Source organism: Rattus norvegicus, chromosome 4 (genome assembly GCF_021556685.1).
Source record: "Rattus norvegicus strain SHRSP/BbbUtx chromosome 4, alternate assembly SHRSP_T2T, whole genome shotgun sequence".
Classification (NCBI taxonomy): domain Eukaryota; kingdom Metazoa; phylum Chordata; class Mammalia; order Rodentia; family Muridae; genus Rattus; species Rattus norvegicus.
The window spans coordinates 126,854,801-126,882,596 of NC_141537.1; the positions used below are offsets into that span (position 1 = coordinate 126,854,801).

Genomic DNA, 27,796 nt, shown 5'->3' on the forward strand with positions numbered 1-27,796 from the left:
TTTAATCACTCTCTGTCAGTTACTATGGGTCAACCCATCTACTCATGAGAGAAATGAGCTGTGGCTTGTGGAGTTGGGATGGACTTAAGACATCAAGGTGTGACTGACAGTTTACACTCTGAGAATGGGCTAGAATATGGGATGGCTTCCGAGAACGTCGGCTACTTCTTTTATCACACACTGGATAAATATACAACTGTGAGTCTGCAACTAGAGCGTGAATGAAGACTCCACAGATCAAACTTCAGGCACAATAACATTTACTAGTGACCCTGTTGGGACGATGCTCAGTATTCTTAAAATGCAAGAGGAACTGTTTATTAAATGCCTACCTAACATCATGAATAGATCTGGTACCCAGAAAATAGTAACAACTAGTTTTCTCTGGCCAATATGTTATTAAAGTTGTGTGGCTGACTGGAGGCACATCTTCTCTCTTATTAGACTGCTAGTCAGAAAGGAGTTTCTGCCACAGGGAGTAAGACTAGATCCCACTATTCTATCCCATGATGCTTTGTGGCACTGCAGAATTCTTCTAAAGGCTTTACCTCAAGACATTGCCCTTAACGTCAGCTATCAACGTGGCTCCAATGTAAAGTTACCATTAATGTGTCTTCTCCACCTCTATGGCCCCATCGTAACTCTCACAGCACTGTGTGTGTGATAGGCACTCAGTGGTTACACTAACACCATACAATCAGCTTCACACCAATCAGATAATTACAAGAGTTCAGAAGGAGAAAATTAGAGACTAGAGATTAGTGTTTATTCTAAATTCTCAGGACCTTCTAAAACCTCTTGCAGGGTGGCTTAAAAATAAAACATGATGAATCAAAACTCAAGCTTAAGCCAGGCCAGAGAGACACCTTGGCTCCTTGGAGCACCTCTTCTGGAGAGCATAAGAGTTGGGCAGAGGGTCAAAGGCTACTTGGACTTGAGCTGAAGTCATGTGGTTCTCCTTGAAGCTTCCAAGTCAAAGGCGCCAGTAGAGCTGTCTGCAATTATTTCTGACCAGAGTCTCCCCCTGGGCCTTGGTCCTGGTTCTTTGTGGCTGGACACACACCAATCTTGGCTCCACATGAATAATCTAGGGAGGTGGCCCACAGCCAGAAGCTACCCCAGTGCCCCAGATCCCATCCTCAGCTCTTGGGAAGACAGGGAGAACACAGACTTTATAATGACCCGCCATACCATCCTTTAAGACAGGGAGGAAAAGAGCCCAAGGAAATGAGATGAGTGCGTGTCTGCTGCAAAGCTCAGAAGACTTCTGGAATCATGAAAATATGTTCCTTAGTGCTAAATTAGTGATGAATCAAATCTAAATAGACCTGCCCAAGTCCTATAAAACAGTTAAATTAAGTTGAATTGGCTACCTCCCCAGAGTGATTCTCAAAGGCATTGCTCAACACAAATAGGCTCACGAGATTTTCATACCCATTTCTCAATACCAAGTAGAACCAACATAGCTCAGTGTGAACAATTTGCTGGGGTCGGCCCAACTGATGTGAAGGTACTACTAGGAGAAAGAGAGTATCACGTGGGCATAGAATAGAGAGAATGCTAATCACCTTTGGTGGATAATCTAGGATTCTGAGGGAGAGCTGTAGATGAAGATACAGGGATGGAGGGGAGCCACAATCAACAAACTTTCTTCCTTCCTCCTTTTTTCCCTTCTTCCCTTATTTCTTTGGCTCAATCATTGAGCTGAAAAAAGGTTCGAGATGCTAAAAATCAAACTCAGAGCTTCATGCATGCTTACAAGTGAGGTACACTCCAGCTCTGAATTAATATTTATATATACTCTTGAATATTAAAAAACACATCTCCAAATCAAATTTAACCACTCCACAGGACCTCAAGCACTGAGAATTTTTCATGACTACCTGTATACACACACACACACACACAGTAGTTAAACATTTAAGTAGCAGAATCAGGTTGTTTTCCAATGTGCCCTTTCCCTCTCTACCCCTTGCGCCATGAATACAAATGGACTACTGTAATCTCAAGAGTTTAGCTAGAGCAGTAGTTCTCAACCTTCCTAATGCTGAACCTTTTAATACTCACGCTATGGTGACCCCTAACCATAAAATTATTTTTGTTGCTACTTCCTAACTATAATTTTCTACTGTTAATGTGTAGTAGCGTAAATAGTTTTGGAGATCAAGGTTTGCCAGAGGGGTCTTGACCTACAGGTTGAGAACTACTGTCATAAAAGGAGCATTTGGAAAGCTCAAGAGATGGGTACTTGTCTACTGCATTCAAACTATTTAGTGTCTTAATGGCTAGCATAGCTCCATTAACTGAACGCCCTGGAAAGAGCAGCACGTTTTAAATTTCAACCAAGTACTTTCTTCCTTAGACTTTCTTCTAGCTTTGAAGATTCGATTGCTTGCTATGGAGCTCCTCAGTAACTCCTGCTCCTCAGTAACTGCTGTGGGGCTAGATAGGGACCATCCTGCTTACACAAGCTGCTGGCCATCTGCAATTGGCCAGGGATCCTCTCCTGCTTACTTGACAGGTGATAAACGAACAAAAATAGCCCCAGAAATGGAGACCTACAAAGGTGATGATGAGATATCTTGCTTTCTGCTTCCACTGTTCATTTTAGATCAGTCCATGAACAGCTACATAGAACAGCTTTTAATCCCAGCAATTGCAAAGCCGAGCCAGGTGTATTGCTATGAGTTAGAGGCCAGCAGCGCCTCTGTGAGATCCTTTGTCTCAAACAACATTAGCAACATAAATGAACAAGGCATGGGTCATTTAAATTATTTTCATCAGTACTGTAGTTAACAGGAAATTCAGAAAAGGCTGTGGAGTGAGCAAACACAAAGTTCTGGTCACATGTCTTATAACTCTAATAGCCTAAAATGAGCACGGTGCAGGATGGTGCCTAAGAGAACTGTTTCAGAGCTTAGCTGACTGGATGTGAATCCTAAAGCAACTTGATTACTTTGGGGCTGTTGAGCAAAGTATTCAACAATAAACTGCACATGATGATGTCATTTCTGTACAAGTTTTGTAAATCTCAAGTAGGATGATTCGGCCATATGGCATGCTCGTTAGAATGAAGCAAATACAGAACTCATGGTTCTGGGCTCCAAATCGGTCAACCTTCTGTATAAGAAGAATGCTGACTGTGCAGTGTGTGCAGAAGGATCTCATTGGTGATGCTTCTTTTCCACAGATGAGGTGCACTGGGGCAGTGAGAATCCTAAAGGAATAGCTTCAGCTTGGCTTGCAGTGATATTGACATTGGGAGACAGTTAAATTGTGTTAAAAGAATACACTAGTACAAGTATCCACAACTAGGGCATCTTCAGAAACAGGCACCCAGAGATCAGCTTGGTTCTTAGCTTCTGGTAGGTTGACTGCCTGTGGGTGTCCAGCTCCATGGCGGTCCTATAGCTCAGAGCTCTGCTTCTGCTTCTGTTCTCTCAGCCTTCTTCAGGCCTGCCCTGGTGAGGCTGCTGAACTGCCTAGCTTACCCACGCTTGCCACTGTCTGCGTATGTGTGGGCTTACTTTTTCAAAACCCACCAGAGCAGATTTTAGCCATGCTGAGTGGCTTTTGTTAGTGAGAAGTAGGACTGCTGGAGGGATGGGCACCTCTGCAGCTTGACTGTCGTTAGTGTATATTTGGGGACAGGAGGGAATTGGTTTAGGGAAGTCTATGTCACAGTATGAGCTGCTACAACTGAGCACAGTGGACGAGGGAGTTAAGGAGAGCACAGCTGTCAATGGTGTACACATATATGTGAGGGCACATGCACACATATGGATATATGAATGGGGAGGCTAAAGGACAACCTCCAGGGATATTTCCAGAAACATCTCACCTTATGTTTTGAGATGGGGTAGCTTACTGGCCTGGGCCTTGCCAATTCAGTTAGGCTGGCTAGCCAGGACTCCTCAAAGATCGCAGGAATCATTCTGTGTTCTCCTCAGGAGAAGAATTATCAGCACATGCCATAGCGCCTGGTTTCAGGGGACCTGACTCAGGTTCAAGTGCTTGTGAGCAAACACTTGATATACTGAACTATCTCCACAGCCCCAGAGTGCCTATTTCCTATAAAATAGAGCCCAACCCTTCCCTCCCAGTCCCCAGTAAGTTACACTTACAGAATAAGCTTTGCCCAGGAAAACCACATAGCAGTTCCCAATTCATCCTACTCAAATGGACCCTGATGGAGTGATGGCAGCACTCCTCACTACCCATTGCAATGTTCTGGGTTCCTGAATGAAAGACACACCCACACAGCCTTTAAATATTTTTATAATTATTGGCTAAGCATAAATATGTTAATAAATACATTAATATTTATATATGTGAGTACATTGTCACTCTCTTTAGACACACCAGAAGAGGGCATCAGCTCCTATTACAGATGGTTGTAAGCTACCATGTGGCTGCTGGGAATTGAACTCAGGACCTCTGGAAGAGCAGAGCCATCTCTCCAGCCCCAGCCTTTATATTTTAATATGCTTTAAACAGCTCGATGGTTGGGATACTTCCTAACCTCCATGTGGCAAATGTACTGTCTGATAATCGCTTACTACAACCTATATTTCATCTTTACTGCCTCAGACCCAGACCTGCAGGCCTCTCCAGCTGAGTTCCCCAGTACCTACAAGACGGCTATGTTCTCTGTCAGGCACACACTCAGACACACACACACACACACACACACACACACACACTTCTACTCCTTTTCTTTCCCGGCATGACAGCTATATCCTTTCTCTTCCTTTCTCAGATCCTTGCCTGGGAATCCTAAAGTCCCACCTCTGTCTCCCTGCCCAGCCATTTGGCCACTGGCAACTTTATTTACCAATCAAAACTAAGGGGGCAGAGTCCTTCAGCATCTTATGTGCAGACGTGCAGATTCTCATGTAATTTTGGGGACCAAATTAACATAATATAAGAAGCATTAGACCAAACCCACAACAAAACTGGGTGATGCTGACAGAACCTTTGAGGTATTTCTTAGTCATTTCCGCATTAGTGATGTCTCAGCAGCAGCAAGACGCCCGGTTTTCCTTGCATGGGCAGCGAGGACCTTTATTTGGCACCACTTAGCTTGTGCTACTCACTAAATAGACGAACTCTTTTAGACCTAAAATAACCCAATGGGCCACACTTTGCCTATTTCTCAGATGGAGAAGCTAGCTAGTCAGCACTCAAGGCCTGAGTTTTCCATAGCAAAGCCTCAGTGACCACAGTAGCGTGGCACTTGCTTCTTAGCCCCCATTTCAAACTCTAGAGCAGTGTCACCCACGGAAATGTGAGCCACATGAGAGAGCCATTTATGGAAGTTTTTAATTGTACACATAACAATACATATAATACATATAACAAAAATTTACCACTGTATCCATTTTGGCCCAATCTGATACCGGTCATTCAGTATGTTCTTGTCAGGTAGCCCTTGCCACCCAACATTTCCAGAGACCATTCATTTCTGTCGTCATTCAACAGTAGGCTTCCATTTGCCCTTTCCCCTCAGTTACCATTTTCTCTCTGCGTGGGTTTACCTGCGGTCGGTGCTGCACACAAGCCGAATCCAACGGTATTTACTCGGTTGTATTTGACTTGCTCTCTTCCCCGTGGTGTGTTTTCAAAGGTCATCCACGTTGTAGCAGAGGGAATTCATTCCGCCTTAAGGCTTGTGTTCTGCTGCACGCGTCTTCATTTCAGTTACTAACCCATCTGTCAAGGAACATTTGGCTGTGTCAGGGACGGAGTGCTAAGTGTGTCAGTGGACACATTGGAAAAAGCCAGTTGAAAGAGAGAAGTTCGTTTTACTACTGTCTTTGAGCTATTGGCTAAACTTTGGATTTATGATAATACGAGACATGTTTAACCTGATATGTCCAAATTGCTGTGCTCTCGCTATGTGATCACAATACAGATGATTAATGATGCATTTCATATCTTTTATTTACTACCTAGTCTTTGAAATCCAGTGTGTATTTCATTCCTGAAGCATTTTAGTGCATGGCCACATTTCACTTCTGCCTAACTGCCTTTCAGGGAATTCGCAGGCACAGGAGGCTGGGCATTCCACACAGGAGAATGCTGTTCCCTATAAGAGTTAAATAAATGATCTTGCCTTCATGATGTTATTTTGAGTTCCCAACCTTAGCTATATAACTTTTCCATTTACTTCAAATGGTATTTAAATCCTCCTTTTCAATCATTCACAATTACCGAGCTTCTTTGAACAAAGACTATTAGGAAGGTGTTACTTAATCACAATTATAAAAGAGACAAGGGATGATACAAGGTGCTACCCTCTCCTCAGCTCCGAGTGAAGATGGCTTAGTGGCTGCTGTAGAGAGCTGACACCCAATTCCAAGTAATCTCTCTTTTGTTGTTTTCTCTCTCTCTCTCTTTCTTTCTTTCTTTCTTTCTTTCTTTCTTTCTTTCTGTCTGTCTGTCTGTCTGTCTCTGTCTCCCTCCCCCCCCTCTCTGTCTTCCTTCCTTCCCCCACCTCCTCCTCCTCCTCCTTCTTGACAACCGAGTTTTACTAAGTATCCTGCCTCAGCCTCCTGAGTGCCAGGGTGACAGGCATGCACCTCCAAATTCAGTTTGATTTATTATGTTTTATTTTCATGTAGCTTATATCATGTTAAAAGAATTTTATTAAGCGTCCAAGTAATTGCTTAATAGAAAAGAGTTTTCTAACAGAACACCAGAAACCTCAGTGAACCTCAGGGGTGACTGTGGAAGGATGGGCAGAATCACGAAGGAAGGAAGGAAAGAAGGAAAGAAGGAAGAAAGGAAGGAAGGAAGGAAGGAAGGAAGGAAGGAAGGAAGGAAGGAAGACTCTTTAGAGAGACAGTCTCCTATACACCAGTCCCTGCTATCAATGTCATGTGCTACGCTGGACTGTGCAACAATATCAATTGTGAACCGTTGTGCTACAAAACTGTCACTCTTCTGGGTTTAGCGTAGCATGCTATTTTATTAGCATATCTGAAAGTATTGAAGTCTTCATGAAAAGACAGACTCTGTGGACGGTCTTGAACTCTGCATTGGCACACAGGAAGGTGAGATCAGTAGAAAGAAGGAGCTGTCCCAACAGCAGCAGCAATGATCACGGATGCCAGGGCTTCTTAAGGGTGTAGGGTGTGACAGGCACTGCGTTCCGCATACGTCCTTGCTTCATTCTTATTACAGCCTTGATGATGTTGCTCTCCCCATATTGAAATTAAAACGCCCAGCTTCTGAGCACTAATGCACTGATGGAGAGCACAGGGTTCCAACTCTAAAGCACCCACTAATCATCCAGCTTTGTCAAGAACTGAGCTGTTTCTAGGGTACAGGGCTTGTATTTTTCAAGCCACATTAGGGGCAAGTTGAGCACCCAGAGCCAGAATTCTATGGCAACTGGGAACCCTTCCCCCATCAGTCTGAAGAGGTCTATTCTCTAAGCAAAAAGCACACATGACAGGGCTGGTCACCTTCCAGTTTTTCAAGCCTTCTTACTGACCTGGCCAACAATTATACTTGTTGGCCACGAACGGTCAGAGTGAACACAATTAAGTACAAGGGAAGGTGCGGATAGTGTATATTAGTTCCGGAACTCTTCAGAGAACTCTGTAATGTCTACATCAGGTTTTCCAACCTGGGATAGAGTGTGAGGGACATCCATGAACTCGAATGGGATGATTACATCCATCATTACTTATACTCATATTTACCCGAAATTACACGTCTTTCCATTATGAATGCAGAGGATAAGCCGCAGCAGCATTAGCTTTACCTGTGACATCTGTCCTTTTCATACAAAATTTATAAATTATAGATATTTATAGCATAGCACTGTTTGCTGAAACACTTCAAACTGTCATTTAAATGTGTCACCACTATAAAATTACTGTAATTATCAGACTAATGCTGGTCCTCAGCTGAATGTATTAATGAAATGCATGCGCTACTCACCTGTTTGGAGGAGAAAATATTTTTTGCTAACATGGATTTTAATGTAATTGGTTTTCTTAGCAATTTTGTGCTCCTTGTTTTATTATACCAAAATACTATTTTTTATTAAAGAAGGAATCTATATCCTTTAAGAGATCAAAATATCACCCTTCAAATCGAGGAATGACATGCATTCATCCTTTGATTCCCGGTGACATTGTCTTGCACCTTCGCTCTCTGCACTTATTCAACATGTCTGCAGAGGATGAACCTCCTCCATCCGCATTAAAGATTCTCATTGAGGTCATTGGGAGGTATTGAACCAGAGTCAACAGAACTGAGGAAGGACCCATTTAGTACCTAGGAGGGGAGGGGCAAGGTTTCAAGAACTCTCCCCTAACTCAGTCCAGTTCAGCATTCCTTTCTGGGTATTTTTTCCCTCTTTTCAGTTGTGAGAGTCCTTTTGTGAATAACAGGTCCGGGGATTAGTTTGCTGAACAATTGCTTTGGCTCAGTTAGCCTCTGATTGTCCTTGCTTTTGTGAGTCAAAAAGCCTTAATTGTATTTGAATGCAATTTAATTCCCTAGAGATCTGAGTCTTTAGCCCTCTCCTTTTTTTTTTTTTTTTTTTTTTTTTTGGTTTGGTTTGGTTTTTTTTTTTATAAAGTGAGGGCTTAGAGCATTTCCAGGGGAGATGACATGGTGCTCCTTTCAAGCTGGGTCAATGTACCAAGGAAATAATTAGATAAATGCAAACTCCAATCCAGAGATGAGGAGGAAAAGAATTTCTCCACAAATTACTTTGAGGACTTTTAAGTGGAATTGAATTAGGATGTCAAGGGCCAGAGAGCTCTCAGGAGGTCAGATGATCTAGTCTTCTGTTGCTGGGTAAGAGCACAGATGTGAAAATCAAGCTTTCGTTTTAAAGGCCTTAGAGTGAGAAGCAAACATTTTACGGAGGCACCAATCCGTCTTGCAAGATGGACTAGAAGACCTTGTGGGATTCAAGGGACATTCAGTAAAACACTGCAATATAATTCATTAATCAGTCTTTAAAGATTTTTTTTAATGTGGGTGTCTTGACTTCATGTTTGTCTGTGCATGCCTGGCACTTACTGAAGCCAGCAGAGGGCATCAGAACCCTGGAACTGGAATTGACGGTTAGCTGTGGTGTGGGTGCTGGGAATTGAACCTGAATCCTCTGAAAGAATAGCCAGAGCTTCAAACCTCTGACACATCTCTTCGGTCTCAGTCATTAAACAATTTTATAATTAAATGCTTATTTATTAAAGCCCTTTTATGTATCAAAGACTATCCCAGTTGTTAGAGACATATCTGTCAATTTATATTCCAGTGAGTAAAGGGAAGAATATATAGTAAGATAGTTGAAGGGATATCAAAAAATTCACTAAAAATGGAAACATTGGATTGGGAATGAATAATGGATTCCGTATGTTATATGTGTGTAAAAATAGATATAGATAGATAGATAGATAGATAGATAGATAGATAGATAGATAGATAGATACATAGATAGATACATAGATAAATAGATTTTTTTAAAAGTATTTAAGTCAGGAAGGGTGATTAACTGAAGAGAAGACCAGACGGAGGGGGATAGAGAGGGCAGATGTGACCAAGATTGGTTGTATATGTCTATGCAAATGTCAAAGAATAAGATATTGTTTCATTAAAAAAATAGCAGCATATGCCAAGTCAGGTGTTTCCATAAATGTATAAGCATGGGTGCTTTCTACATGCTAAGATCTTAGAATGGGGCCTTCCTTGATATTTTTCATAAATAATGTATATAATACAAAGTTACAATACATATGACATTTGTCTTAGTCCCTTGTATTCAGTGGGGTTGTTTGGGTATAATAGATGCAGATAGGCTTTGCTCGACTTGGGCAACATAGGATTCAGCAGAGTGCTCTTTGAAGAATCATATTCAGTCAAGAACACTCTCACCCCTAGTCTTATCTACCCAGGTCTAGGCAGGGTGGGAGGAATAAAACTTCAGAAAGAAAAAAAATGGTAAGATAATGCAAAGGGTGGAAAGAGCAATGCATCCGAATTAATAATCTGAGCTAGGTCAGCAGGATGGATTTGGTTTAGGAAGAAGTCATTAGAGAAAGGTTGTTACAGATCTCCATGGCCAGCCATAACCCAGTAGAATGACAGGGTTGACTGAGTGGATTCTGAATTAACATCTCATATACACAACTCGGAACCACACATGGTGTTTGCAAGAGATGGATCACAAACACAGGGTGCACACTGTTTAGAGGCTGTGTCATGAACCGTACCACACAGAGCTGTGTGAGCACATTCAACGGTGGTCACACAGCACCATTGCCTATGCACGCATCTCTCAGAATTTGTCCGTTAGCAAATAATTCTTGTCTCCATTGTGCTTTCTCTAACAAATTACTAATTTGTTTGAAAGGCACACATAAAAATGGTAAAAATCTCTATGAGAAACATGTAAGTAGACTCTAAGACAGTAGGTAATCTCAGTAGAAAATTGTTACCTTGGTTGGGTATTTAGCTCAGTGGTAGAGCGCTTGCCTAGCAAGCGCAAGGCCCTGGGTTCGGTCCCCAGCTCCGAGAAAAAAAAAAAAGAAAAAGAAAAAGAAAATTGTTACCTTACGGGTAGTCCCCTGATAGTAGGCAGAAACCAAAACACACAGGCAGCTTCAAAGCCTTCTTCTCAAACAGAACAAAGCACAGTGCACTTGGCTTTGCCCTCATCACCCCACAGTGTTACTTTAGTTAGGATTTGTCCGTCCACCTAGCTTTGACACAAGAACTTAACTACAGAGCAAAACCCGATCCCATTCAAGTTAAAAGCCATAAAAATTTGCCATAGTAAGTCTTAAAGCATGACTTTGAGTTCATTGTAATTTTCAAAAACCTTCTCAAGTGAGGCATAGCAATTAAGCATCTGGTAATTCTGCTTGAGTAGCCGGAACAGTTGATTTGTCCCCCTGAGCTTCTCCCAGTATGAAGGCTGTGCGAGTTAGCCACACAGACTCATCTGTGTATTCCATTTCCAATCTCAGTCCAGTGTTTCTCTTCTTGTGGAGCTTCTTCTGGGGCAGAAATACCCCAGGCTTCAAGGAATCATGCTTGCTTTGGATGTCAACGTGATGCAGGTGTGTGGAGATTTAGAGGCAGAGTCTGAATATGAGATAAAAATGGATTCAAATATGATAGGCCAGAGAGACTTACTTTTTATAACCAAATGAATTAGTGATATATTTGGACATATGGGATTCACATTATGTCTAGTTTTCTTCAGTATTCTTGGTGGGAAAACTGTAGCAAGAGAAATGATTTTTCTATTCCCTTATGGTTTTGCTTACGCAGGGGAGAATTACCAATCAACATTTGGTCCTCACATCAATGCCCTGCTTAGGCTCACTAGATGCACGGCTACAGCAGGAACGTTTGTGGAGCGATGGGATGCTTATAGCTGCTCAAATACAGGCCTTTGCCAATTGTAGCTTTTTACTGTACTTAGGAGACAATATTCTACAATTTTATAGGAAGAAAAAATCTCAACAAGGTACATCACCTGTCTGTTACAGATTTGGGACCCACATATCCTCAACTAACTGGTTAGAGATTTCAGGGACAAAATCGAATTCTGAGATGATACACTCCCCTGTTTGATAAAGTATGGTATAGTTCAGTGGTTGTCAACCTCCTTAATGCTACAAACCTTTAATACAGTGACCCCCAACCATAAAATTATTTCCATTGCTGCCTCATAACTGTAATTTTGCTACTGGTATGAATTGTAATGTAGATTTTTTCAATGGTTTTAGGGAACAGCTGTGAAAGGATCATTCAATCCTCCGAGGGTCGAGACCCACAGTTGAGAACAACTGATATTGTTGCTTGTGTCGAGTATTCTCACTGCTTTGTCTGTTAACTCATCTAAAGATCTCAAAACCATACTTATTGCTTTCTCATCCTGATTTTGTAGATAGGGAGATGAAGGCACACAGTTGTTAAACACTCACTTTGTCATGAAACCAAAAGTGTCACTTGGTAGCAAGCTGTCTAGCTTGAAGTCTGTCTTCTACCCTTCTATAGAAAACATTACTTTCATATGTGTTTTATTGGGATGTGTTTGAAATAATTTTAATTACATTTCTAGCTTCCCTTTCCTATTTCCAAATACCCCTGTTCATCACTTTTTGTTCCCTTCAAATTTATGGCCTCTTTTTTTGTTCCTTTGGATTTGTTTGTTTGTTTTAGAATTGATATGAAAAATTTAAAATATGTGTCATGGACCTCCTGAGTGCTGGAGCCAAAGCATGCATCACTATTGCCTGGCTTTTATAACATGTATGACCCATCTATTATTTACACTGATAACATTATGCAAAGTGCAACCAAATAAATGAAAGACTTTTCATTATGAAAAAAAAAAGATAACTAGACACAGTGGCTTCAGAGGTACCTCAGGAGTGCAGAGTTTTGGTAACTCATTTGTTACAAACATGAAGTCTATGGTTGGGCCTATCTCCCAGTGATGGAGTCTTCCACAACCACACATTGGAGAGGTATGTGGAGCGATCTTCTGTGCTCTCACAGTCAGCTCCATTAGTCGGGTATGACAGTACTCACCTGCGATTCCAACGCTGTAGATGGAAAGAAAAACTGCAACAGATCAAGGCCGTCGTAGGTTGCATGGTGAGTTTGGGGAGAGCTTGGCTTAGAAATATAGGAAGAACTTGCCTTAAAATAACAAAATGAAAAAAAAACCAAATGCCCACCTCCTTGCAGGTATCCAGGGACTTGAGCTTATTGCTATAGTGAGGAAATAAAGGACAGCCACACACTCGGATTGGGGATTGGGTGGACTGGGCTCTCTGAGAGAGACACTGCACAGTGTGTTTATTATATATATCTGGACAGGGAAGGGGGTTACTGCATGAGATGATTTAAGGAGTCAGGGCTATGACATACATCTCAACCAATGAGGCAGGTTCAATAGCTAACACTGTAGGAGCAGTCTTTGTAGGGAAGCAGTCTTTAGGACATAAATATCTGTTGCAGAAATAAAGCTATGTTGGACATTTTCTCCACACATTATTAACACCCACATCTGAACCAGGAAGTTAGGCTTTGTCATTTTCTGGAGCCTAGCCCATTGAAAGCTTTGCCATTTCCCTTGGGACTGAGGCTTTGAGATCCTTGACATGGTTATGTCAACAGGACATTGTCATTACAGACTTCAGTCACTCAGGGCTTCTGATCCCTACATCAAATGGTCACTTCACCTACACAGAGTGAAATATCGATTTTCAATTCATAGATTTACATGGATATATTGAGGGTGATTTCATACTTTTTCAGAACTCTGTTATAGTTTCCACAAAAACGACAAATGACTTGAAGGTCATAGAAGAATAATTACATTTAGGAAACTGATTGTAATCCGGAACCTGTGTTTTGCTGGTATCATAGAGGCTGAGGCAGAAGGATTGTGAGTTCAAAGCTATCCCAGGCTTTAACACAAAACTCCAAGAAAGCAGATGGGGTACATGAGAAGCAGGAGGAAGACCTGCATTTTACAAATTAAGTATTTAGTGTCCAAGTTGCTTAAAGTGATCAGCTAAAGGCAGCACAGCTAACAGCGAATGATGGCTTTTTTCTCTGACCTCTTACTACGCAATAGGCTTTATCCCAAGCACTGTCATGAGGCTCAAGTCTAATGACAGTTTATAAGGCAAATGTTGTTGTTGTTTCCCACTTTGCAGAGAAGGAAACTGAGGTTTTAAGACAACACAATTTGTGCTAAGATCAAACATCTGGTGAGAGGTAGATTTGGGACTCAAATGCCAGTCTTCACCATTCCAAGGTTACAAACTGGGTCCTCGACATGTGTAGGGTCAGCAGGTTAATAGGTTAGCAGGTTAGTAGGTTAATCACAAAGGGGGTCCATACCTACATTTCTTTCAAGATCACTCAGCTTCCTGCTGTCTTTGGATATTAAGATGCCATGAAACGTGGACAACGTAGAGAGTATTAAGGTTGAAATTTATCCAAATAAAATGATTATTTAAGTTTCTAGTTATTAGTATACCTTTCATGGTAACAAGTATTCTTGACTTGAATGTGATAATGTCGTGGGACCACAAGATTAAATTTAATGGTACTATGATAATGTTTTCAAAACAGTGTGATGTAATGTGTTGGCTGAGCCGCACATAAATTAACTTCTCTAAGAATTCTCCTATCTGTAACCACGTACTTAGCCCACATCTTGTTTTGTGTTTTTAAATTTCACTAGACACCGACAGTACTTCAATAACAAACAATAGCCTTTAGGTAAATCTTTCATCATGGAGAGAACATCACGACTTTCTTTATGCCATGCCTTGATTAACTGCTATCCTTTGGTGGTGATAAAATGAAACCAAGTTAACACAGCAGTCTGCTCTGTCTTCCAGGGGAAGGTGATGGCTGCTGAAGAAGTAACCGGTTTTTTATTTGGAGTCTGTGAAACTTGAGATTCTACTGAAAAGGAGAGGCTCATGGAGATGGGAAGCCAAGAAAATGTAAGTGACTTTGTCCACCCAGTGTGCCCACGTTTCTATCATCAGTCACTTAAGCCGAGCACAATCAAAGTTTCTATACTTGAAACTGACGTTGCAGTGTTTTGTCCCTGAAGCCATAGCAGGAAGCAGAACCCAGTCTCACACCCACAACTCTCTGCTTGTAAATTCCTGTGGGTGGGGGGATATGGGTGTGAGACCTGGGAGTAAGAGGATAATGTTGGGTTTTGGTCTTCCATTTGTACTTTATTTGCAACAGGTTTCACTGCTGCTTACAGTATGCCACACTTCAAATTTCCCATCTCTCCCATTCCCGTGAGAGCACATGGATTACACACACATGTATGACTGTGTTTAGCTTTTGTGTGGTGTCTGAAGATATAAACGGAGGTCCACACACCTGTGTGGCAAGTGATTTACACACCAAACCGTCTCCCCAGCTTCTTCCCATAAATTCCTTCCCAGCTGGCACAGGAGACTTGGCAGTGGCAGAATGGTCCTTAGAGCATACACAACCCCAAGGCTGATCTTCTACTCATTACTTCAGTTTCCTAGACACTTTTCATAATTAGAGAATTGAGTTAATTACTAACGAGGCACCTGGCCCAGAGTTCACACAGATCCTACTTGTGTTGGACGTGTCCCTCTGGCTAAGTGGATGGTTGAGTGGGCTCAGCTGACCCATTTTGTTCTTCTTACCAGAAAGGGTCTGGACTGTTGACACACCTAGCCGCCTAGACTTGGGGTGTGAATAATCATTGCTCTAATTAAGGCTCCTGACTCAGGCCATCGGCTTTGTTTCCCCACTGAAATGTATTGCAGCCAAGGCTTCATCAGCTGGTGCTAGGAAGTAGGAATCTCATAATAAACAATTTTCTGCAATAATACAGATATGTCATAGCTCAAAGCAGGTGGTTTATTTCAGCCTTTGGAATGAGTCTGCCAATGTCTAATCATTAAGGAAATGACTTAAGGGTGGTCTCTAGCTGCCTTGCTGTGGTTCAGAAGACCCCCATAAAGTGCTTCTCTGGGTCTTCAGCCCCCTGAAACATCACCGTCAACCCGTCCCAAGGCCTTGGTTGTGTGTAGGAATTACCTTGGTGGGGTCTTTATTGCTACTGTCACAGCTAAAGTGTCACCTTTGAGGAAACTTCCTCTCTGTAAAGAATGATCTGCTATGTAACCTTGCGGTTTCTCATCTTTAGAACTGATTGTTGGGTGAATACCTGCTTGTCTCTCCTAGAACCAGCCCCATCACTAAAAGGGGTGCTCTCGGAAAGTAAGACAGTCAATGGCCAACTCTAGAACAGTGCCAGGCATGGGCTGGGGACTCAACAAACTCAATGAATGCCTGAACATTTTTATTAGTGCAGTCAATCAGTGAAAGCTCCCTCTCTTTTCCCTGCTCCCACCACTCTGTTTATGTGGGTCTCTGGCAACATAATTATAGCCTAAATTTATAAGGGTGAAAAACAAGTAATGGAAAGGTTTACTGGGGGATTTATTATTGACTGGATTGAGTCACAACCAAATTCTGAAATTTCCATTAACCATCAGAAGATCCTCTTTCTGGTCTCACACTTAACAGGCATGGGTGTAGTACCACCTCCCCCCACCCCCACTCCTGCACCCCTTTCCCAACAGCTTTTTTTTGGTTCCCAATGTTTTTCACTAATCTTGCCCTAGTAGTCCTCAGCACAAAGGAGGTGCTAATATGCCATATCCTGAGATCATGCACCAATGTTCTCACTGCAACTCTACCACAATTTAGGAACTATTTAATGTCTTTGTGCCTACCCACATTGCTAGCTCCATCCTTTCCCCCTCCGTTTTCTTAAACTTCCTTCTCTTGAACTCTGCCCTCTGGGATTGTCAGAAATTTTTGTTTCTGGATCTTGGCACCTGTTCCTTATGATGACCCCCCATTCCTCCCTAGCTCCCCCCTATTCTCCAAGTCACTGGATTAACATACATTTATTTCAGCTTTGAAGTGGTAATGCTTTCCTTCTGAAAGCTTCCAGAAGAGGTATGGTGCCTCTGACAGCCAGCAGGGTTCCCACAATGTCCAGCTTCTTAGTTTGCTTCTCCATTAAGTTTGCATTTGTTTTAAGTACTCTCATAGCTCTACTATTGGCTGTGGTGCTTGGTGCTTGGTTGTCACTCAGAGTATCCATTTTAATGTGTATGTGCATGCCCCAGAAGTCCGAAGGATGTTTTGGATCTTTGGAACGGGAGTTCCTGGTGGTTGTGAACCACCTGACGTGAGTGCTGGGAACTGAACCCTGGTCCTCAGCAAAGCGCAAGTGCTCTCAACTACTGAGCCATCTCCAGCTTCAGTAATTAGTGATTTTAAATATCCATAAAAGGACTTTTTTTAAGAAAGGAAATCTTGATTTGCATGGCTTTCAAAAATATTTGGAGGTAACTCACCAGCTAATTGTCTACTGTGTTCCCTCTACCCATCAGTTACTTTGGCTTTCTGTGTCCCCTAATCACCAATAAACAGCATAACCTGCTGAGGGGTCTCCACTCAGAGACCCTGCCATGTACAGTGTAAAGTTAGAAGCTGACTTTTAGAAGCCACATCGTCTGTGGTAGTACCTCTCAGCAGAGCAAAATCTCAAAAAGGAAGGAGGTCTCAGGCAGGGCTCAAATTGCAAGATTCAGTGCTTTATGCTTTTGGCATGGCCCTAGAGACAAATACATAATCATGAAGGTATGTAATCTGGTCTGAAACTCGGGCCAGATAGGATGACATGGAGGGAAAGCACACACAGGAACACACACAACCATGAGCTCTCTGATTTGTAAAAACCACATTAATGGATGGCAGCTTCCTACCTCTGATGTGATTTATAAATTAAAATAATTGCTTCTTTGAACTGTTCTGATATTAATTGACCTATCACTAATGGAAGAACAGTCTCCAAGCCATCCAAACATTACCTAAACATTCTTATTCCCTTTATTCTGGAAATTCAAAAACCCACAAAAATAGACTCTCTGTTCTGGTGCCAAGGGTCATAAAGGAAAACCCATCATTTTTGATGACTTTGCAATTCTTATTCTATTTCTTCATCAAATTAACTCTAAGAGCAATGGTGAGTGCTCTGAACTTGAAGTCTTCCCACCCAGCCTTCCCTTTAGAAGTCCCTGTGTTGCACATGGATGCAGTTCTAGTTCAGATTTCTGTAATGAGAGCAGGGCAATTCATTAATTTTTATTAATTTAGCTTTGGATCCATACCCCAAGTCACCTCAGATTGGGGACGCCTGGCATTTCCTTTTAAGGTAAATGAGAGAAAATTGAACTTGCTGTGGTCCAGATCTGCACAGGTGGAGAACAGTTTTCTGGCGGACACTGAACAGCAGTGACCATGACCTTTCTTGAAAAGGCAAAAAACACAGTGTGTAAGATAGGGACTCAAAGCAGGGGTTCTAAACCGGGCACATCTGACCCCTGGGAACGAGTTGTTCAGAGACATTTGATTGTTAGAGCTTGGGGAAGAACACATCACCTCCCAAGATACAAAGGACCACCATGACTCCATGTCAATAGGTCCCAAACTGAGAAATCCAGCCCTGCAGTCTAGAGAGTTTGTGAGTGTGTGTGTGTGTGTGTGTGTGTGTGTGTGTGTGTGTGTGTGTGTGTTGGTTATTTATTTGTTTGTTTGTTTGTTTATTGTATACAAGTACAGTAGGGCTCTCTTCAGACACACCAGAAGAAGGCATCGGATCTCATTACAGATGGTTGTGAGCCACCATGCAGTTTCTGGGAATTGAACTCAGGGCCTCTGGAAGAATAATCAGTGCTCTTAACCACTGAGCCGTTCATCTCTCCATACCAGAAGTTGTGTTTTATAATGCCTCTTTGTGGTTGTACAGCCATGGTATGTTTATTTCTTTGTATGTATACATGTTTGGGTGCTTAAGCACATATGAATGCAGAAGCCAAGGGATGGGGAGTCAAGTGCTATTTAGGGTTTTGTTGTTATTATTTTTTTTTTTTGAGGGACAGCCTCTCAGCCTCTCAGCCTCTCCTTGGCATAGAACACAGCAAGCAGGCTAGGCTAGCAAGCAGGCTAGGCTAGCCGGCCAGTGGTCTCCAGTGCGCCTATCTCTGCCTCCTTAGCACTAGGATTGAACACACCCAGAGTTCTTGGCATGCTTCTTGATCCTCTGAATTTCAAGTTTTATTTCTACAAAATGAAGATAACAGTAAGATACCTAATTTCATTAATGTTTAATCAAGGAAGTTGTAAACGTTTAAATGTATGTTCTATTTTTATTTATTTCCTACTGTGTTTCAAGGAGAAGTTTCCAAGATTTGAGGGCAAACTGTCAGCTTAACGTGTCCATGTTTATAGAGCTCAGTCGCAAGTTAACATATGATAGTGAGTGATCGGTTTGGAGGATTTAGTTTTTCCATTTCTTCATTTATCATTCTCTGCTCTGGGGAGCATCAAAGTCTTTTAGTTATTTCAAAGTATATCATTACTTACTGTAGGCAACAATTAGGCCATTTCTGCATGAAACATAGTAAAAAAATCTTCCTGTTTATTGACTATTGATAAATTTCTATGTATGCTGGCTATTTCCTAACTCCTCCCCCTAAGTCCTTAATGAGCTGTAGTCTCCTCTATTTTATGAAGTCAATTGTTTTAGACCTCCATGATAATGGATAACATGCCATATTTATCTTTCTGTGCCTGGAGAGTTCATTGAAGAAAGTCTCTTGTAATTTTATGCACTTTGACACAGATGACAAAAATTCATTCCTATCTGTGACTATTACCTCATTGTGGTGTGCGTGGACATGTGTGGGAGGAGAAGGGAGGCAGGGAATTCTCTTTATTCATCTGTCAGTGGACGCCCTGGTAGATATGTCTTGGTTATTGTGGATATCACAAGTGCAGATATGTCAGGGGTATGCTGAGCACATTGGTGTGCAAGCTGAGTGTATGGTTGTTCTGACCTTAATTCTTTGAGGAGCCTCTGTACCATTTCACACATTGGCTAAACTAACCTACATTTCCAACAACAGTGCACAAACATCCCCTTTGTCCAGATTCTTAACAGCATTTCTTAAGTGTCACACTAGCAAGAATAAGATGTCCCAAGCATTTATATTTTGGTTTCAAAGCCCATGTTAATTTTTTTCTTTTACTGTATTTGTAGATGGTAGTGACTTTCAGTTCTACCGATGAAATAGAAGCATTTACTAGAACTAGGTGTTTGTTTGGCATGACTAAGTAATAAGAATTTCAAAATGCTAAAGATAATTCTGTTTCTGCGTAGTACTATGAAGTGATCAATTATCGACACAGACATTTCAGCAGACTTGGTCAGAAATCTAATAATACTCACTTTAACTTAAACAGCGAAAGAAAAACAAAGCTTTCAATTGGTAAGAACAAACTTCTCTGTATGTGTGTATGTATGCGTGTGTATCTGTGTGTTTATGTGTGTTGGGGGCATTCCTTGGCCACCTGGCCACCTGGCCACCTTTCTAGCACATTACTGCCTCAGGTAAGAATTGGCAGGCAAGATCATTCTTGAAAATTTACTAAGTGTATAAAATGCACTGATTGTAAGCATGGTATTTCTTGGGAGAATTCTTCCACAATTGTTAGTTATATTATTGTAGGGATGGCTATGTTATTTTTATAGGCAGAATGGGCTGGCATTCTACATTCACTTGGGAATTTAAAAAGCACCGACACCCACAAGCTAAATAAAACCAGTTCTTCTCAGCATAGATGGTATAACCGTATACAGCAAGCTATTGTGGAAACATCATCAGGATTCCTGTTGTTTGAGGGAAAACAAAAAGAGATGAGACACAGGATAACCACCAAAAGGCCTTCTCATGGCCAGTTGGCCACTCACTCCCAAAGCTAGTAAGGCTTCACTATCTACACTGCATTGTTTACATATTTTCCTTTGACTCAGAGTGGGGGCGGAGGAGTGTTAGGAAACAAATTCCTTGGTTCTCACCCCCCTTCCACTCCCAGCAGCTTTCACCACAGCCAGCTCATCACAAAATCCTTAATGGTGAAATATACTAGAGAAACAGGGTAAAATTTCAAAAGAGTGATTTTAAAAACATCCCACAGCAATTATTCATGTTCTTGTAGAGACTACAGAACAAAAAGTGAAATACAAATTATGTCTCTATCTTCAACAGCCATCGATGAGCACTTTCTTTGCTCCCTACACAGAGAGAGTTGCTTGCCTCCCGGGTGTGCTCACCCCACTGAACATTGTCTTAGTATGGCCTGTTGTCATTGTAGACTGGGCTCAGCAAACTTCTTTTGTGATGGGACAAACTGCACATTAGACTTTGCAGGCTGTGTAATGTCTGTTATAACTAGTTTGTTCTGAGTCATTCTTTCATGGTACCATGACATCAACTACCAACAGTGAGTAATCATGGAGGTCTAACCTGGTTCTCCTGTTGGTGGCCTCCTTTTCTTCTTGTACCTCTAGTTTGCTGATTCCTACTAAAAGAGCACTACTGTAATAGAGGACTTTTTCCCCTTCCACCTCCAGCCCCCTGAAATAATGATTCAGATTATATTTACAGATACATTGGCTGTAAGCTTAGGCTGTTCTCCGACTAGCTCATGTATTAACCATCCTGTTATTCTATGCTAAGTTCTGCCTTGTGGCTGGTTACCTTTGTTCAGCTCCCATCCTTCTGACCGCCTCCAAATTCTGGTGTCTATCCCAGAATCCTTTCTGCATACCGGATGTCCCACCTTCTATTCTACCCTTTCCTATAGGCCATAGGTTTTTTATTGACAAGTGATGCAACCATACAATACACAGGAGATTCTTTCCATATACTATTGCTAAAATATTATTAAATGCCTTTACATTAGTGTCATCAATAGTGTGCTACATGTGTTTATACGTGTTCATGTGTGTACGCGCGCGCGTGTGTGTGTGTGTGTGTGTGTGTGTGTGTGTACATGTCAAAAGGTTAGAGAACAATCAGGTATCCTTCTCTATCAGTGCAGAAAGAAGTCATGATATTCGTACTCATAGTCTCAGCACGCAGGAAATAGAGTTTGGAGGGTCAGAAGTTCAACATCATCTTCAGTATGTGAAACCTGAGACTCAAAACAATCCTGCCCTGCCCAGATAAATAGAAACAAGGCTGAGAGTAGGAGGCAGGATTGGGTTTTGCCCTGCTGGTAATCAAAACCATAGCCCCATTCACGGCAGGCAAATTCTTCACCTCTGAGCTATATCATCTTATTTTTAAGCCCTTGTTTTATTCTTGAGTCATTTCCCTTTTCAATAAACAGCTTTTCTAACAAGCATGGATCAATTTCTGATGGGCTGAAGTCTGTGGTCAGAAACAGAGTTCTCATGTGGGAGGACCTAGAGAATGTCACCATAGCCAAATGGACAGGGAGTTATCTCACGTTGCTAATCCAGCTCTCAACCCCACAAGTTAGACCTTTCCTCTGGTTGTCACATTTCCCCTCCCCTGGTGATTGCATTTAATTCACTATCATACTGTAATACTTCAGCTGTCATTCAAGAGGTCCCACCGGAGAAGATGCTATATTGAAAGTGCATTCTGTTTCCCAAAGAAGTGCAGCTTTTAGCCCCTCCCTGCAAATCAAAAGTGAGGTCTCTGTACGCTGAAAAAGTCAAATGGAATGTCATCTTGTCACCTTGAGGGTGAAGTTCAAGATTCTGAAAAGGATTTCTGGGAATGCAAATGAAGGGGGAAAAGGTTTTCAATTGGAATACATGTAGTATCAAAATAATTGGGGCTCTGACATATGAAGGCATTTATATCCATATGGAATTTTGCAGGTTTTAAGAAATACTATCTGTCAAATATGACTTACCATACTAGATACCTTTGTGTCAATGACCCATCAATCAATGGTTTCTTTTATTCCTCCACTCATTTATTCATTTATTTACCCAATGAAGAGCCATTGTGCTTTATGTTTCTAATCAACACCATTAACAGTACTGACTAAGTGCCCGGTACCCCTGCAGCTGGAGAGTGCACAGACCATGCAACCATATCCACTAGACCTAAATCAATACCATTTAAATGTATTCACCAATGGTGTCAGTACTGACCACACTTCAAGGTTGTGCACAGAAGCCTAGAGTCAGAAACAGAAGGTCACTGGCAAAACTCACCGAGGCTCACAGCATCGACAAGATTTGATATCCACAGGCAGTACCAAGCATGTTCCAGGCATGATGTCTCTCTTGAAGTCAGACAGAAGAATCAGTAGCCACAGAAAAACAAATAACTACAGACGGAGAAACATGCTGAGAAAGGCTGGAAAAGAACTGGGTGTGGAACTGTGGTGCTAAGCAGACAGGGAAGGAAGACAGGGAGCATTCAGGCTGTAGCCTGAAGAATAAGTATGTTCATAAATGAGACATCCAGCATAGGAGAGGACTGTTCAGGAGAACGCAATCCAAGTCATGAAGGAACACAAGGCCCGAGTAAGAAAGCATGGTACAGGGGCTGGGGATTTAGCTCAGTGGTAGAGCGCTTACCTAGGAAGCGCAAGGCCCTGGGTTCGGTCCCCAGCTCTGAAAAAAAAAGAACCAAAAAAAAAAAAAAAAGCATGGTACAAAAATGAAGGAAACCTGGAGGCATAGGGATACAAAGATAGCGGGGCTCAGACTTTCCAGTGCACACCGCAGATTTGTTTCTTACCCTAAAACAAAGGCTGACATTGGATGTCTTATCTAGGAGAGCATGACTTTTTAGCAAGGTCCCACAATTTGTATTGTGAAAGCAGCTTATGAATAGACTACAGTATATGAGGCTGAGAGTGTAGGGGCTGTGTGAGCTGTGTGGGCTGTGTGTAAGTGACAGGCATTAATGACTTGCTATCGGGCATGTCCACATGCCGAAGAGCTGAACAGATCAAAGTGGTCTTCAAGTGCAATGGCCTAACCTAATCTCACATTGCTACTTTGCAGTCAGCACCTCTGAGCTATTTCTACCTTTGAATGCTCTCAGACAATACTAATTGCCATCTATTGTGAGTGGCCCCATGAAAGGCAAAATTATTTGATGTTAACATCAAAGGCTATTGTAGTCAAATCTTAGACTTGCTTATTAAGACACAGTATAGCCAATAAAATAGTCATTGCCCTTTTATATACCAAAAGCCCACTTGACAACCTCAAATTTAATTCCTCATTTGCCTTCTATAACGTGCAGTGCCTCCCTTAATGGGATAATAACACTGCATGTGATCCACCCTGGACAATGCCTGCTAGGACATAGTGATTTTAGCTACTTTTTACTCTTGCTACTAGCCGTACTTCTATTATGTTGGGGTCATAGAGTGAGAATTAATTACATCCTTGTTCCTCAATATTGGGTACCATAATTTCAGAAAATAGACCCACGATCCAAAGCAATAGAGATGAAAATTTCTACTTCTCTTACCAAAATGGCTGAATTTATTGACACGGTTTAGTTTTCGTGCTCATAGCACAGCAACCTTGGGTATCTCCAGATGTAATTTTTTCCAATGCCGTTGTCAGAGACAGTGAAGCTTTGAGCAGGGCCTGTGTACTGGAATTGAGTTGGGTATGGAAGAATTTAGTAGAATATTCTCATTCCTCATGGGAGTTATGGAGTAGTGACATGGAGAGCACAAATCCCAAGGCTAGGTGTGTGAGAAGGTATGCTGGACAAGTCTCCCTGTACTGCTGTGACTCGGTCTTCCCATGTATAAAATCCCATGTAGGGATGATAATGGCACTACTTATTAGGTTGGATATGAGGATTGGGTAAATGGTAACATTCGTGACTGGTGCATAGACTCAGAGAGGTTGGCCATTATTTGGAAAATCCTGTCGCCCTATTAGAGTGTTCCAGTAAAGCTTCTCCCCAAAGCGAGCATGAGGGATGGATAGAGCAGCTCTCTGATGCTTTACACTGCCTGGGATAGAGTTTGCACCAAATGCAAGCAGAGGGGAAGGAAGCTTGCCCCACATGTCCTGTTGTCATCTGCCGTCTACCTCAGCTCTGTCCCTACCCTCAGTCTCTAAATCCTAGACAGAGGGAATGGGTCATACTATCAGATACCCTTTCCTGACAGGAGTCTGCTCACTGTATTCTACATCCAGTTGGCAGTCAACGAATCTTCTGAGTTTTAAGAACTCTTGTTTTTTAAGAGATATCGCTCCTAGCTAAATGGATGGCAGGGGCTGGTGTGTGGCAGCAGTATCCAAACTCTGACTGGGAAGCAGGAGGTCACATGTATCTTTTTCTTATGTTTTTCTGATCTTCTAGCTCTTGGGATCTGGTTTTCAGGGTCCCCCAAAGCTGCAGGAAAGCAGCAGAAAGTAACATTAACTAACTCCCCAGTCAACAGTCAACCCCTTCCACATGCACTCTTTCTTTCTTTCTTTCTTTCTCTCTCTCTCTCTCTTTCTTTCTTTCTTCCTTTTTTTCTTTCTTTTTCTTTTTTTCTTTCTTTTTCTTTTTTTCTTTCTTTTTTTTGAATCAGAATTTCTGGGTTTCTTTGTCCAAAGCAGAATGGAAGAATAGAGAGAATGAATTGATGATAAGATGAACATGCTGATCCCCTTGTTCTCTCATTGATAGTTCCATAAATTAGGTTTAAGTAGATGTATTAGGTACTGAATGAGATCTGGTATAGCATCTCCTATAGGCAGGCTCTTAGGAAGCAGGGAAAATGACGGATGGATAGATATAGAGAAAACACACACAAAATACCTGAGTAAAGCATCACACTGAACTTTAACTGAATGTATTTAATATGAGAAATGTGTTTAATTCCATATGCTGCCCAATCTCTTTTTAATTGGTTATCTACTTCCTCCATTTGAAGTACCCACTGGGGTGTGTGTGTGTGTGTGTGTGTGTGTGTGTGTGTGTGTGTGTGTATAGGCTTATAGTCTGTGGAAGCATTAGGCTAATTCTGACCCATTGTTTTTATGAATAAAGTTTTATTAGAACATTGCCAGGCCCTTTGCTTCTGTGTTACCTGATCAGACACCATGGGGCCCTCAAAACCTAATACCACTTGGCCCATGATGGGCTGACACACATGGAATGCTTTACAAAGAGAATAGATGCATGAACACACAAGGATAAAGAGTGGAGGACATAATGTATTAAGAGGATGAGACTGTACTTGGAATATCTTGCCTAAACCCTGACATTTTTTCCTAACATTGATTTTAGGACTAGGGATCTGGCTCAGTGGGTAAGGTGCTTGTGGGCCTGTGAGAACCTGAATTCAAATCACCACCACCTAAGTGAAAGCCAGATGTGAAAGTGTTTATGACCCCAGTACTGGTGAATCAGAGACAAGAAGATTCCAGGGGTTTCCAACCTAGCCAAACAGGGGATCATCAGGTTCAGTGTGAGACCATTTCTTGAAAAATAATGTGGAGAGTGACAGAAAAAAATGCCAGAGGCTGAACTCTGGCCTCCATACACCCATGCAGGGACAAGTGTACCCATGATCAAACATACACCTCACATGCTTCACATGTGCATGACACACATACACACACATGTGCACACATGTATACACATATGCATGTACACATTATATTTTAAAAGCAGAAACAAATTAAAAACAATAGTTCCATTTCTGTACATCCTCAAAAATATACTTCTGAAGTTTTTGAGGCAAAAAAAAAAAGGTACAATTCTAGATTACTGAGTGATGAGCTCATGTTTTCATTTTTAGTTCAAAGCACAGCTCATTCATTACCAATCATCTTCTTAATTGTGAACTAACAGTGGAGAGAGGCGGCCTGTGCAAATTAACTTGAGAAACTTATTTCGACGACAACATGGGTTGCTCGCACATGAATGAAACAGCAGGCAGCAAACTGCAGTAATGTAAATAATATTTACCAAACTGGTCGTTCATCAAAATTAAATTGTATAGGGCCCCGGGAGACTTGGTTATCAAAGTCTCTACGCCAGACACAGCATAAATCTGATAACTCGTACAGTCTCCAGGCCAGCCCTGTTCTCCTCAGCAGAGCTCTTCTGACGCTAACTTTCCAAATGAGATTTCTTTGTTTGAAAACTCAGTCTATTAGCCAAGCAAAGAGCAAGGAAGCCTGTATGCTTTTACAAGATCAAAAGAAAACAGAAGAGATGTTTTATTTGTTTTACATGGAGGTGAAATATCTCACTCACCAGATCCACTGCCTCCATGCTGTTGTGAAGCCGTTGGATAATCTCTACCTGCTATCTGCTCACTTGCTCCACGTCACCTCCCAACTCGTGGTGCAGGCCAGGGGAAAGAAACAATCTAATCCCCTAGAAGGCTGTGTTTTTCAAAGACATCTTGGATACTTCGCTACACAAACAATAATTGTAAGAGGTCTGGGATATTAATTTTTCACAGGCAAGATATTCATCTTTAATGCACATGGCCATAGGTTAAAAAGCAGTGTTCAGCTTGTGTACATTGGCTACAGCAATGTTATTCAAGACTTCCTCCTAGGTCTTGGCTGCAAAGGACTTTTCCCCCTACTGTGTTCCATATTTCTCTTTGCATTTCAAAGTTCCGGAATCAAATGCAATTAAGGTATCTCGTTGGAGTTGGAGGACATGTTTGTGATTTACATTTGTATCCTTAATGACTAGTGGTGCCATTTTTCTTTTTTTTTTTTTAATTTTTTTTTATTTTATTTTATTTTTTTTATTATCTTGAGTATTTCTTATATACATTTCAAGTGTTATTCCCTTTCCCGGTTTCCGGACAGACATCACCCTCCCCCTCCCCTTCCTTGTGGGTGTTCCCCTCCCAAACCTCCCCCCATTGCCACCCTCCCCGCATAGTCTAGTTCACTGGGGGTTCAGTCTTAGCAGGACCCAGGGCTTCCCCTTCCACTGGTGCTCTTACTAGGATATTCATTGCTACCTATGGGGACAGAGTCCAGGGTCAGTCCATGTATAGTCTTTAGGTAGTGGCTTAGTCCCTGGAAGCTCTGGTTGCTTGACATTGTTGTACTTTTGGGGTCTCGAGCACCTTCAAGCTCTTCCAGTTCTTTCTCTGATTCCTTCAACGGGGGACCTATTCTCAGTTCAGTGGTTTGCTGCTGGCATTCGCCTCTGTATTTGCTGTATTCTGGCTGTGTCTCTCAGGAGCGATCTACATCCGGCTCCTGTCGGTCTGCACTTCTTTGCTTCATCCATCTTGTCTAATTGGGTGGCTGTATATGTATGGGCCACCTGTGGGGCAGGCTCTGAATGGGTGTTCCTTCAGTCTCTGTTTTAATCTTTGCCTC

General features: G+C 41.8%; 1 long non-coding RNA gene across 44 annotated transcripts in view; it reads left to right on the forward strand.

Moving 5' to 3' along the window:
• The window catches only part of LOC102555978 (uncharacterized), a 310,738-nt gene that overhangs the window by 151,160 nt on the left and 131,782 nt on the right, over positions 1-27,796 (forward strand). For all 44 annotated transcript variants that reach the window (XR_015686868.1, XR_015686869.1, XR_015686862.1 and 41 more), the window contains one exon: positions 14,400-14,507. This is a non-coding gene — a long non-coding RNA (uncharacterized LOC102555978). The remainder of the gene's footprint in view (positions 1-14,399; positions 14,508-27,796) is intronic.